At 41.8% G+C, this 13529-nt stretch overlaps 1 protein-coding gene and 1 long non-coding RNA gene across 7 annotated transcripts in view; both read right to left on the reverse strand.

Moving 5' to 3' along the window:
- RSAD1 (radical S-adenosyl methionine domain containing 1) overlaps positions 1–13529 on the reverse strand; it is a 2083664-nt gene that overhangs the window by 1425041 nt on the left and 645094 nt on the right. The gene's annotated exons all lie outside the window — the stretch shown is intronic.
- The window catches only part of LOC122817269, a 109448-nt gene that overhangs the window by 10231 nt on the left and 85688 nt on the right, over positions 1–13529 (reverse strand). For all 3 annotated transcript variants that reach the window (XR_006367186.1, XR_006367187.1, XR_006367188.1), the window contains exon 2: positions 6358–6465. This is a non-coding gene — a long non-coding RNA (uncharacterized LOC122817269). The remainder of the gene's footprint in view (positions 1–6357; positions 6466–13529) is intronic.

A 13529-nucleotide genomic window follows, 5' to 3' on the forward strand; every position in this document is an offset into this window, starting at 1 on the left:
CTTGACTAGGTGCAGTTTAGGCTCTCTGTCACATCTTCATATGAGTGTTAAGTTTCAGTCAGGACAACCACTGGGCTCCCATCCTGCCTTTATCCTAATTTCCCTTGGATAATTTGGTTGCTTTCCTCTAAACACCTTACAGCAGAGTGATGTTACACATTTCTGTAACTAATCTTTTATGCTAAATAATAGTGTTGTCTATCTGAATTTGGCAGTTACAGTAAGATGGGTGAGAGTGCAAATGGACAGAGCATTGAGAGTAGGCCAAATGACTTAAGAGTGACCAACAACCCGAGTGGTGGAGGAGTTGGCCTGGGAAGGTACACAACATGACAGGAGGGAGGCAGCCCAATTTATGGTTAGACTGATGCCTGGTGGAGGTGAGTGTTGCAGAATGCAAGATTAAGGGCAGAGGTGTGTGTCACATTCACATGTAGTAACAATAATTAACTTGTGAACAAAAGCCTGAATAAGCCACAGGGACTGAATTGCAAGAATCACATGCTCCTCAGGCTGTCACCTGATGCAGTGAGGAAAGAGACTTAAATAAATAAACCTTAGGACTACCACACTGTTGGCCTCCCATAAAGGGTGACTTAATCAGCCCGGTAATGGCCAGCAGGCTTGAGTAGAAAAGTTAGTGGATCTTTGGCAAGCTGCAAACAACAATCTGTCCCACTGGAAATCATCCCTTCATCACTGACTGGATGTCACAGAGATGTCCCTTAATTACCAACATGTCAGGGACTAAGAACGCATCTCCTTAAGTTCTGACTCCCAAGTAGATACAGGGTGGAGGAAAGTAGCTCAGATGTAACAAGCACAACTTTTTTGGTTATGGTATTAAGCTCACATTTTATCCTTCCAAATTATCAAAAAACATTTTTTTCATGAGCAACAAGAAAGATCAGCTGAGCACCACAAAAAGAGTCATGGTCATGGTTTATATAACTGGCAGCAAAATGCAGGCCATCTTCATCTTACTTAGCTGACAGCAAATCTGCACCCCCCCCCCCCCCACACACACACACACACACAACGGTTCCCCATTTCTTGTAGTAATATAAACTCAAGAGTTGACTGTTAGGTGAACAGTGGAACTGATGAGTAGGGAAGGAAGCTTCATGTTCTTGAAAAAAAAAAAATATCCATATTAATTTTGCAATGAATAACTGATACAATGGACTACAAACCAGGTTGTGCAAAGCACAACAATAAGGCAAACAAGCCTTGATGCATTTTGAAACACACAGCCCATTTATATTGTGGAGATTAGAACACAGGTCTCATTTATTATTATCAAGTGGACCTGTTTGAAAGAAGTTAAAGCGTTCTCCAAGGACAGGCATATTGTGTAAATCAACAGTCTTTAAAGGATAGCTCCACCCAAAAGTCAAGTTTTTCTTTCCAAAAAGTGTTTTTCCTTCCCTATAATCCAAGACTAAACAATTCACACACAGAAAAAAAAACATAATTTAATAGTTATGTTTGCCTTTTTTTCCTGCATTTGTCTTTTCTGTTACATCCATACCTGTCAACGTCTTTGAGCAAGAAATCTGGACAAAGTCACAAATAATGGGGGACAAAGGTCTAAAAATATGGACACGTTTTAAATATTGCTCTTACAAACTTAGAAAGTCGATAGAATAACAGATTTTTCATTTCCATGAATTTTCTGAAGGATATTAAGTCTGAAAATCAAATGTCTGCCATTATTTTCTGACTTCAGTCCTCCGTGATTTGCCGGAAAACTACAATTCTACAAGAAACTGACCAAAAATATGAGTCAGAAATCTGGACATTCTGCAAAAATCTGGACAGTTGAGAGGTATGGACAACAGCTACTAAGAGTGGCACAATAATTAAATTAGGTCATTTACCCCAACAATAGAGCCATTAAGAAAACAATGACATTTTATATGTGCCTTATCAGTTACAGATTGCCTGCATCACACCTCAGATAAATAGAGTGGACAAAGTCTGAACAAAGGCAGGGCTTTCAAGCTTAGTTTTCAGTGCCACAAAGAATGAAAGCAAATATGTTCATCTAATTCTTCTCACTTTCTTTGTGTCAGTATTCAATTTTGCACTTTTTCTGCAACGTAATTTCTGCAAAAGTCATTGTTTCTTCAAGTATTTTGGTACAGCATTTTTGCACTGTATACATTGTTTTGTTGAGACAAGTCAGTGAGTTAGAGAAAGATGATTAATATCAACAACTTAAATTTTAACTACAATATCTATAGGTTCATAGGAGTTTGCTAGGCTAATGACCACAGCAGCCTTTTAAGCCTAGCCATGGATCCAAAATCTCTGACAAGTTCTGGTACCCTTGATAAGTGTAAGCAGGGGCTTGGGAGGTGAAACATTTACAAGCAGGGGCCTGGAAGATGAACCTTTTGCATAGCTGCCAAACCAGGGGTGATTTCCTGTTTCCTATCCAACTGCCCATGTTACATTTGAATTGAGTTCGCGAGGAACTCTGCTTCACATGGATGGAGACCCTGCTTTGAGAAGAGATAGTCTCTGGAATAATAGGCAAGGTTTAAGTTTTTAAAACAGGTAATTCTGATGCTGTTTGTTTTGTGGATATGCAGGAGCTCCGTCAGAGTGTGGTCTGACAGTGCCTTGTATGCCAGGCATAAATCTCCCCTCAACAGCCTGTAGGAGACAGAATATAGGGATAGATCCTTGAGGCAGTCTGCATAGGACATGTTACTTACAACCTGTATTCTTTTAGCGAGGAACCTCTGTGGACATTCTAGTTCATATGTTCATAAGTAGGTACTAGGCTATTGGCCGTAGGGCCTATATAAGCCTAGCCAAAAAGGTACCCTGGCTTTCGCCACCCAAGAAAATTATTTTCCCCTGTCGAGCAGAGCCACAGAAGTGATCCCCAGGGTGAATTTCCTATTACTCATCCAATCATCAAGATTTTTCTTGAAGAGTGCTAATGAAGAGCTTTGTTTGATATAGATAGGTAGTTTGTTCCAGAGTATGGGAAGTCTTTGGGACAGGAATCTATCCCTCCAGCATGTTCTGTTTATTGTGGTGACAAGGTTTAGATCCGTAGAGCGTGTAGCTCGGAGGGATTGGGATTTCTTTAAGTGGAGCATGTCCAACAGCTCTGGGTTTGACATAGCTTTGTATGTTAGGCAGAGATCGCCTCTGAGTAGGCGATATGCGACGGAGTAAAGTTGGAGTTTTTTGAGATGGTCTGCATACGGCATCTGTTTGAGGCCTGTAATCCTCTTTGTGAGGTATTTCTGCGGCCTTTCCAGTTGTTGTAGATGTCTTGTGAGGTACATACCAAAAGAGGCATTGTACTCTATAATGGGTCTAATGAGTGCCGTGTAGAGGGGAACAATGACCTCTTTTTTCCAGGATGAGAAACCTTTTGTGATGAGGTGTGCCACGTAGAAGGATTTCCTGACTAATGTGGTGATGTGATTATCAAAGGAGAGACTGCTGTCCACCTGTGTCCTAAGGTCTCTTATCACACTTTCGGTGTTAAGTAGACTAGCACCTATGTGGTAGTTCATGGGTACAGAGTTTTTACCAAAGGGGATGACAATGCACTTTTTGGCACAGAGCTTGTGGTCAAGGCTTTGACACCAGCCATCTGTCTCAGTGAGGCCCTTTTGTAGGATGTCCACATCATTAGGAGTTTCGATTATGGCTCCTAGTTTGCAGTCATCTGTGAACTTCGTTAGCCAAAGACCTTCTGTGTTAGCCTGTACTTCAGAGAAGTAGATACCAAACAGGACAGGACCCAGGACTGAACACTGTGGTACTCCACTTGTCACTGGTCTGAAGTCGGATTTGGAGTCTGCTACTTTCACAATGTGGGTTCTGTCAGTGAGCCAGTTGGCAACCCATCTTGTGACATAGGGATTTATACCTAGTTTAGTAAGTTTATCTATAATTCTAGAGTGGGGGATGGTGTTGAAAGCCTTGACGAAATCTAGATAGGCTGTGTGAACCACCTTACCCTCGTCTACGGCTTTGGTGACTGCTTCAAAGAAGTCTATCAGGTTTAGGAGACATGATCTGCCTTTTACAAACCCGACCTAGGTGGGGTTCAGAGTTTGGAGATTACCAATGTCTTTGTTTATAAGTTCCATGATGATACGTTCCATGGCCTTGCAGACCAGGCTCGTCAGGCTAATGGGGCGGTAGTTCCCGGGGTCCGTGGTGACTCCCCCTTTGTGGAGTGGGATAACCGTCACTGTGCGCCATTCAGTGGGCACAAAGCCTAAGGTGAGGCTATGATTGAACATGGTACTTAGGTGGGGTGCCAGTTCATTCTGTAGTTTGTGTAGAATGCAGCCTGAGATGTTGTCAGGTCCCATGGATGCCATGTTCTTGGCTCTGGAGAGTATGTTTTTTACCTGTGCAGCCATGATTACATGAACTTTGCATTCTTCTGGTTTAGAGATGGGCCCTTTAGGGGGTGGGGGTGGGGTAAAATTAGCACTGAACCTATCTGCCAGGATGTTGGCAATATCTGTTGGCTCTGTATATTTAGTGCCATTGTGCTGTAACTCAGAGCAGATCTGAGTGTTGCCATTGAGATTCTTGACATAGCTATAAAATGCTTTGTGGTTGTACTTAGAATCAGTGGCGATTTTGTTTTTGTAACTAGCTTTGGAGGATTTTATGAGGGGTCTCAGCTTCTTACTGAGGCTGACCAGGGAGTTCCTCTAATCATGGGATTTTACTCTTTTTTGCAACAGTTTCTTTCTTCTGTTGTAGAGTTTGTTTATGGCAGGGGACCACCAGATTGGCTTCCTTTTTTTTGGAGGATAGCATGATCCATGCACTCGTGTAAGTGCTTATAAAGTGCATTTGTGTAGGATTCAGCAGTTGTACCTCTATTTGCCACTTCTGTCTTAAGAAGTGTGAAGTTGGATTTTCACTGTTTCGCTAGTTGCTGGATATGCCTGGTTAGGTACATACCAATGGGGGTACTGTGTTCAATGATAGATCTGATGAATGACAAATACAGTGGAACAATGACTTCCTTGGACCAAAATGTGCCATATCTTTATTTAAAAGTTGCACAACATATAATTATTTCCTCACTACTGTAGACACATAATGGTTAAAGACTAGATTACTGTCTGTATCCCCAAGTCCCTGAGTACTGGGTCATCTCTTAGGGGTGTGTTGTCAATATGATAGTTACCAGGGGTAGAGACTTCCTGAAGGATATTATTATGCATTTCTTGGCATTTAGTTTTAATCCATGGGTCTGGCACCAGTTGTTTGTCTGTGGAGATCAATTGTGTTGGTGGGCAATTCATTGACAGCTCCTAATTTGCAATCATTTGCAAATTTAGTCAGCCAGAGGCCATTGATATTGGCCTTGACTTCAAAGAAATAAATGCCAAAAAGGAGTGGTCCCAAGACTGATCCCTGAGGGGCTCCACTTGTGACTGGCCTCTTTGTAGACTGTGAATGCAACACAAACCACTTCAGCCCAAGTAACACCTATTAATCACATTGGTCAGATTTCTCACACTTGAGCACTGAACTACAGTCGTTACTTTGAAAAGAACAATTGACTCCACTACATTTTCAAGCCTGTCATTCAAACATTCCTTAAAATGCTGTAACAGAGACACCACTAATGAAAATCAAAGGAAACATAGTAATTAAAAATGCAGATTGAAGCTGATAGTGAAAGGTAAGTAGTTACAGCAATGTTGTCAACTGATGGGAGAGAAAACCACTGTAAAGGATTCCTTCATCATAAGGATTTCATTATGTCCCTCTAACATGACATTAAGAAGGTGAAGTCATTGCCTGTAAAACAAAATATTGCTAGCCATGGCATCCTCCTTCAGATCATTGTGGGTACAACAAATTAGAAAATAACAGTAACCATTTACTTTGATACCGGGGCATTAGCAATACAGAAAAGTTCAAGATTTGCTGGAAAACACACACACATATATATATATATATATATATATATATATATATATATATATATATATATATATATATATATATATATATAAAATTCTTTTTTTTTTTTTTTTTTTTTTTTTTTTAGATTTTGGGTGCAGTTCTCCTTTAAATGAAGAACAGTATAACCAGAAGGTATACTCTGAAGCTTATGGAAGGAAATACCAGGTCAAGTGTAACCATTGTCCATAATACATTATCAGTGAAAGCTGGCAAGGCAAAGACATCTGATGATTTGAAGCAGGCATAGGCTCATTTGATACCTTAATGTATCTGCCAGACTGAGCGACTCCAACAGTCCATTCCTGCCTTTACTGGACCAGGTTCACGTACAGAGCTTGCTTCCAGAAAAGATTTTAAAAGTAATACTTTTATTTTACATACCTTCCAGACTCTTCGTCTTGGACAGTTTTTTCTCCTTCCTTCGGCCAGACCATGGGAAACACTGGAAGAGACTACTATCCATCTTTTGACTGCTTTTAGATTCCATTACTGAAAAGATAAAGGGAAAGACATGTTGCACATTAATACACATACCAAACATGCAATACATATGTTAGTTTAACAAATCTAAACACATGACTACATTTATATGGATAAACTGATTCCAGCACATCTGTTTAAATCTTACAAGATTATGGACACCACTTTTAAAAAAAACAAGTATTTTACTTTCTACAGCACTGTGAAACTTTGACATTTTCGCTATAAAAACAGTTGAAAATGTATGTATTTGTAACTCACTTTAATGACTCATCCAAGTCAGGAATTAAGAAATGCAGCAATTATAAATGACTAGTTCTGGGTGACATGCTGCACACAGAAATGCTATTAGGATTCTTCCTGTGTTTCCAGTTTTCCCTGCCAGTGCCTTAGCCACGATTCATCTATTAAAGAACAATTTTCATTACGTAACAGTGATTTTTTTGAAATACGTTTGTTTCTTTACGTTTTCTCATCATTTTATCTCATCACAAAGACATGCATCTGGAGCGTTTCTCCCCAGGCCTCCACTGAAAATTGGCTTTGTTCCAAGTCGGACTTTTCCGGTTAACAAATGTTCATCATCATCATCCTCTTTCGGCTTTTCCCGTTAGGGGTCGCCACAGCGGATCATCTCTTTCCATTTCTTCCTATCCTCTGCATCTTGGTCTGTCACACCAACTGCCTGCATGTCCTCTCTCACCACGTCCATAAACCTTATCTTAGGCCTTCCTCTTTTCCTCTTATCTGGCAGCTCCATCCTTAACATCTTTTTCCCAATATACCCATCATCCCTCCTCAGCACATGTCCAAACCAACGCAATCTCGTCTCTCTTGCTTTGTCTCCAAACAGTCCAACATGAGCTGACCCTCTAATATACTGATTCCTAATCCTATCCATCCTAGTCACACCGAGTGCAAATCTTAACATCTTTAACTCTGCCACATCCAGCTCTGACTCCTGCCTTTTTGTCAATGCCACTGTCTCCAACCCATATAACATAGCTGGTCTCACTACCCTCTTGTAGACCTTCCCTTTCACTCTTACTGGTACCCGTCTGTCACAAATCACTCCTGACACTCTTCTCCACCCATTCCACCCTGCCTGTACTCTCTTCTTCACCTCTCTTCCACATTCACCATTACTTTGAACTGTTGATCCCAAGTACTTAAACTCGTCCACCTTTACCAACTCTACTTCCTACATCCTCACCATTCCTCTACCCTCCCTCTCATTTACACACATATATTCTGTCTTAGCCCTGCTGACCTTCATTCCTCTGCTCTCTAGAGCATATCTCCACCTCTCCAGAGTCTCCTCAACCTGATTCCTACTCTCACTACAGATCACAATGTCATCTGCAAACATCATAGTCCACGGGGCCTCCTGTCTGATCTCGTCTGTCAACCTGTCCATCACCACTGCAAATAAGAAAGGACTCAGAGCTGATCCTTGATGTAATCCCACCTCCACCTTAAACGGATCTGTCACTCCCACTGCAGTCCTCACCACTGTCACACTACCCTCGTACATATCCTGTACCACTCTTACATACTTCTCTGCCACTCCCGACTTCCTCATACAATACCACAACTCTTCTCTAGGCACCCTGTCATATGCTTTCTCCAAGTCTACAAGGACACAATGCAACTCCTTCTGACCTTCTCTGTATTTCTCCAATAACACTCTCTGAGCAAACATTGCATCTGTAGTGCTCTTTCCTGGCATGAAACCATACTGCCGATCACTAATCATCACCTCTCTTCTTAACCTAGCTTCTACTACTCTTTCCCATAACTTCAAGCTGTGACTGATCAGTTTTATCCCTCTGTAGTTACTGCAGCTCTGCACATCACCCTTATTCTTAAAGATAGGTACCAAAACACTTTTCTCCACTCCTCAGGCATCCTCTGACTTTCCAAAATTTCATTAAACAATCTAGTTAGAAATTCCACTGCCATTTCTCCTAAGCACCTCCATGCTTCCATTGGGATGTCATCTGGGCCAACAGCCTTTCCATTCTTCATCCTCTTCATAGCAGCCCTTACTTCCGCCTTGCTAATCTGTTTCACTTCCTGATTCACTATCCCCACATCATCCAACCTTCTCTCTCTCTCATTCTCTTCATTCATCAGCCTCTCAAAATACTCTTTCCATCTACTCAACACACTCTCCTCTCTTGTGAGTACCTTTCCCTCACTATCCTTTATCACCCTTATTTGCTGCACATCTTTCCCAGCTCTGTCCCTCTGTCTAGCTAATCGGTACAGGTCCTTTTCTCCCTGTTTAGTGTCCAATCTCTCATACAACTCCCCATATGCCTTATCCTTAGCTTTCGCCACCTCTCTCTTTGCCATGCGCCTCATCTCCTTATACTCATGTCTACTTTCTTCATCTCTTTGACAATCCCACTTCTTCTGTGCCAGCTTCTTCCTCTGTATACTCTCCTGTACTTCCTCATTCCACCACCAGGTCTCCTTGTCCTCCTTTCTCTGTCCAGATGTCACACCAAGCACCTTTCTAGCAGTCACCCTTACTAGTTCTGCTGTAGTTACCCAGCTATTCGGTAACTCTCCACTGCCTCCCAGTGCCTGTCTTAACTCTTCCCTAAACTCCACTTCACAATCACTCTTTTTTTAACTTCCACCATTTAATCCTTGGCACTGCTTTCACACTCCTCCTCCTCTTCTTGATCACCAACGTCATTCTACAGACCACCATTCTATGCTGCTTAACTACACTTTCCCCTGCCACCACTTTACAGTCTCCAATCTCCTTCAGACTGGCCCTCCTACATAGGATATAATCCACCTGTGTGCATCTTCCTCCACTCTTGTATGTCACCCTATGCTCCTCCCTCTTCTTAAAATACGTATTCACCACAGCCATGTCCATCCTTTTCGCAAAATCCACAATCATCTGACCTTCTGCATTCCTCTCCTTAACACCATACCTACCCATCACTTCCTCATCCCCTCTGTTCACTTCACCAACATGCCCATTAAAGTCCGCTCCAATCACTAGTCTCTCACCCTTGGGTACACTCACCATAACTTCATCCAACTCACTCCAAAGTTTCTCTTTCTCATCCATCGCATACCCAACTTGTGGAGCATATGCACTAACAACATTCATCATTACACCATCAATTTCGAGCTTCATAAACAAATGTTAAATAAATTAATTAATTAATTAATTAAAAAAAATTCAACCAGAATAGAGGTTAACTGTAAGGGGCAACGCTAAAAAGTCATACAGTAATTACACCAGAATCTTGCCTTTTGATCAAATCATCAGATGAGAACAGGATGCATATATAAGGCAGTGAGCAAAGTAACATGATATGTTGTACTTTGTCACAGTCAGCAAATCTTGGTTAGACTCTGACAAACTCCACCTGCTAAGTACAAAGACATAGATTCCGTCGCTTAACACCCCATATTATCTCCCCATTTATCTGAGAAGTTAATCGCTTTCCTTTACCTAATGAGTCTTAAACTAGTCAAAAAATATAGGAGAATAACCTTTTAGTCTTGGAAATGATCCATGGGAACCATCATGATAAGTAGAAAAGTGAAATCATAGTACAACATCCATGCAAGCAGGACCAGATTTATTGGTCCATAAAAAGAATATTACTAATAAAACAGGGATGGGGATCCTGCTTTAAAGACTATGGAAAATATGGTGAGTGTTAACTTTACAACTCCTCTCTCTGCACACTCACAGATGGTGGGCAGATCTATAATGATTGCCACTAGCCTAGGAGCAGCTGTCATTCCCAACTCAGTTATTCGCTAAACCCTTTACTCCCTATTTGCTTGCAAAGAGAAAAATGCCATAAAAGCAGCGGTTCCCTTCTACATTAAAATGTAAAGCCATATGATCTGGGACACTCCTCACAGTCTAGTGTCATTAGCTCATTCTACCTAATACAGAGGGAACATTTGAGAAGGCCAACCTACTTAGTTTCCTAACCTTGAATTATCTTCTGCTTCTCCTTTCTCCCTTTCCTTTACAAAAAAAAAAAACGTTCCTAGAATCTCCCTGTTTCTGCTTAACTGTAACAAAAAAATTTAAGCTTGTTTCCTGCCTTTCCTATAACTAGTCTAGTCCAGATGCAGATTTGCTATATCCAGGACTGTTTGTAAACTTCTGAGCCCCCCAAGCCTGTCTGTGTTGGAGGGAAGACTGCTAGCTTATCAGTGGGAGTGGTCTGCACTAGGTAACCTATATACCACATAAGAAGTGGTTCTGGCCCCGAAATTGTAGTTATTGGCCATTTGGGCAGTTTTTCCATATCTGTCAACTTTCTGAATTAAAAGCCTGCATATGCACTTGTATCTCCACCTTTGCTGCAACTAGTCTAGTCCAAATACAGATTTGCTGTATCCAGGACTGTTTGTAAGCTTCTGAACCCCCCAAGCCTTTCTGTGTTGGAGGGAAGCCTTCTAGCTTATCATTGGGAGTGGTAAGCAATAGGTAACATATCTACCACATAAGGAGTGGTTTCTGGCCCAGAAATTGTAGTTATTGGCCATTTGGGCATTTTTTTCCATCTCTCTCAACTTTCTGATTTAAAATCCCGCATTTGCACTTGTTTCTTTCCTGTAACTAGTCTAGTCCAGATACAGATTCTTAGTTTTAGCACTTGAATTTGCTTATTCGTGCTCAGCACTTGTTCAGAACTTGTTGTTAGCACTAAATAAGCTACAAATTACAACAGCACTCAACCTTCCTCTTTACCTAGAGGAAAACAGTTTTTTGTACTTACTTTCCTCACTTGCTTAGAGAAAAACAGCTCTTGTACTCACTTTTATTACTTGTCTAGAGGAAAATAGTTTTTTTATTCAGACATGTCCAAGGGTCAGCTCCCAGTGTTCTCTCCTGTCTATCTGAAGAATCTGAACATCTTGGGGCAATGTAGAAATTGCCTCATGTACACAGACAACCCTCTCCTCCTACCACCCAACACTGCAACCAGTGAGAGATGCACTTATCTAGCCAAACTGGAGGCAAAGCCCTCTCCAACCAAGACTGAACTTGACAGTCAAGAGGAGAGGGTAAACACTTGCACCACACCACACTCATCACATAGTCCCACTAAACCTACACCACCAAAATCAACACATAGAAACACAAAAACATTCGTGGAGGCTCTCAATTATAATCTCCTAAAGCAACAGAGACCTCCAAAGTATAAATGCAAGCAACCTCCACCCCCAACACAACCCAAATGACACATACCCCACAGACTCAGTGTGCCACTCAATCACAACCCACAAGGCAAAACAACGTACTCAACACACTAGTCATAGGTGACTCTATAGTCAGGCACACTGATGTCCCACTCACCAGGCTAAACAAGGAAAAGGTTACTGTCAGCTGCCTCTCAGGTGCCAGGATCCGCCACATAACCCACGCACTCAGGTTACTCCACAACAAGTACAAATATGACTCTGTCATTGTCCATGTTGGTGTGAACGACCTGAAACATACTTCCCTGGACTACATGAAAAGAGACATTGAAGAGCTCTCTGATCTTATAGCCCAGGCAGATATGACTCTAGCCGCAAGTAGCATCCTGCCATTGCCCAGAATGATACCGCAGTACAAGGACAAAATGACTGACTTCAACAATTGGCTAAGTGTCTGCTGTCATTCTAAGGGGATCCAGTATCTGTCTGCCTGGGACGACATGGTCAACAGACCACAATACTTTTCCAGAGATGGCCTGCACCTGTCCCCCCTGGGATTCCAGATACTGGCTAAGGCTCTTGCCACCCCTATAGTGCCTTTTTTAGGCAAGGTTCAAATGACAAATTCACCACCGTAACAGGAATAGGCAAGCAAAAACTAAAGGTAATGCTACTCAATGCTAGAAGTCTAAATCTCAAAATGCACTCCCTCGAGGCACTCCTTAAAATGGAGAACATCGATATTTGTGCAGTGACTGCAACCTGGTTCAAGGCTCCAGAGAGCACCCCTGCATTACCAGGCTATAACTCATACCACAGTTTTTGGCCATCTAACCTGGACCAGAACACCAAAGGTGGAGGTGTGTCCATATTCATTAAGGATATTCACACCTCCAGGCTAGTTGCTCAGCATAATCCATCCGTGGTTATCCAAGTGCAACTAACTCTGGGCAAAACTGCAATCCAAATTGTAGCTTGCTACAGATCCCCCACCATGCCCCAGGATTCCCACTCCTCTTTTCTTGATATAATGGAAAATATTAGGGTTCAACCAAACACCCTAATAATGGGCGATTTTAACTACCCCACCATTAACTGGGAAAACTACTCATGTACCAACTCCTTCACTCAACACTTTCTGGAATTCATAAATTTCAATGCCCTGGATCAACTTATCCAAACCCCCACCAGGGGCAACAATATCATAGACCTAGTCATTACCAACATGAGTGACCGGTATTCCACACCTGAAGTCAACTCCTCGCTGGTCAGATCCGGCCATAATCTAATCACTCTACATATCCACATCCTGCCCAAGGAAACCATGGTAAAAAATTTCTCCAAACCAACTTCATGCTTCTTAAGACAGAAGTGGCGAACTTCATAACAACCATGCAGATGGACAATACAGTTATGACTGCTGAATCCTACACAAATGCACTCTATAAGCACTTACACGAGTGCATGGATCGTATTATCCCAAACAGAACCAAGATGCTATCTTCCAAAAAAAGGAAGCCAATCTAGTGCTCCCCTGTCATAAACAAACTCTACAACAGAAGGAAGAAACTGTTGCAAAAGAGAGTAAAATCCCATGAGTGGAGGAGCTCCCTGGTTAGCCTCAGTAAGAAGCTGAGATCCCTTATAAGATCCTCCAAAGCTAGCTACGAAAACAAAACTGCCACTGATTCTAAGGACAACCACAAAGCAATCTATAGCTATGAATCTCAATGGCAACACCCAGATCTGCTCTGAGTTACAGCACAATGGCACAAAAATTACAAAACCAAATGATATTGCCAACATCCTGGCAGATAGAACCTAACTTTACCCCCCTCTCACCCCCTATAGGATCCATATCTATAGAGGAAGAA

This window comes from Protopterus annectens, chromosome 12.part0, assembly GCF_019279795.1.
Source record: "Protopterus annectens isolate FY-2018-M chromosome 12.part0, PAN1.0, whole genome shotgun sequence".
Taxonomy (NCBI): domain Eukaryota; kingdom Metazoa; phylum Chordata; order Ceratodontiformes; family Protopteridae; genus Protopterus; species Protopterus annectens.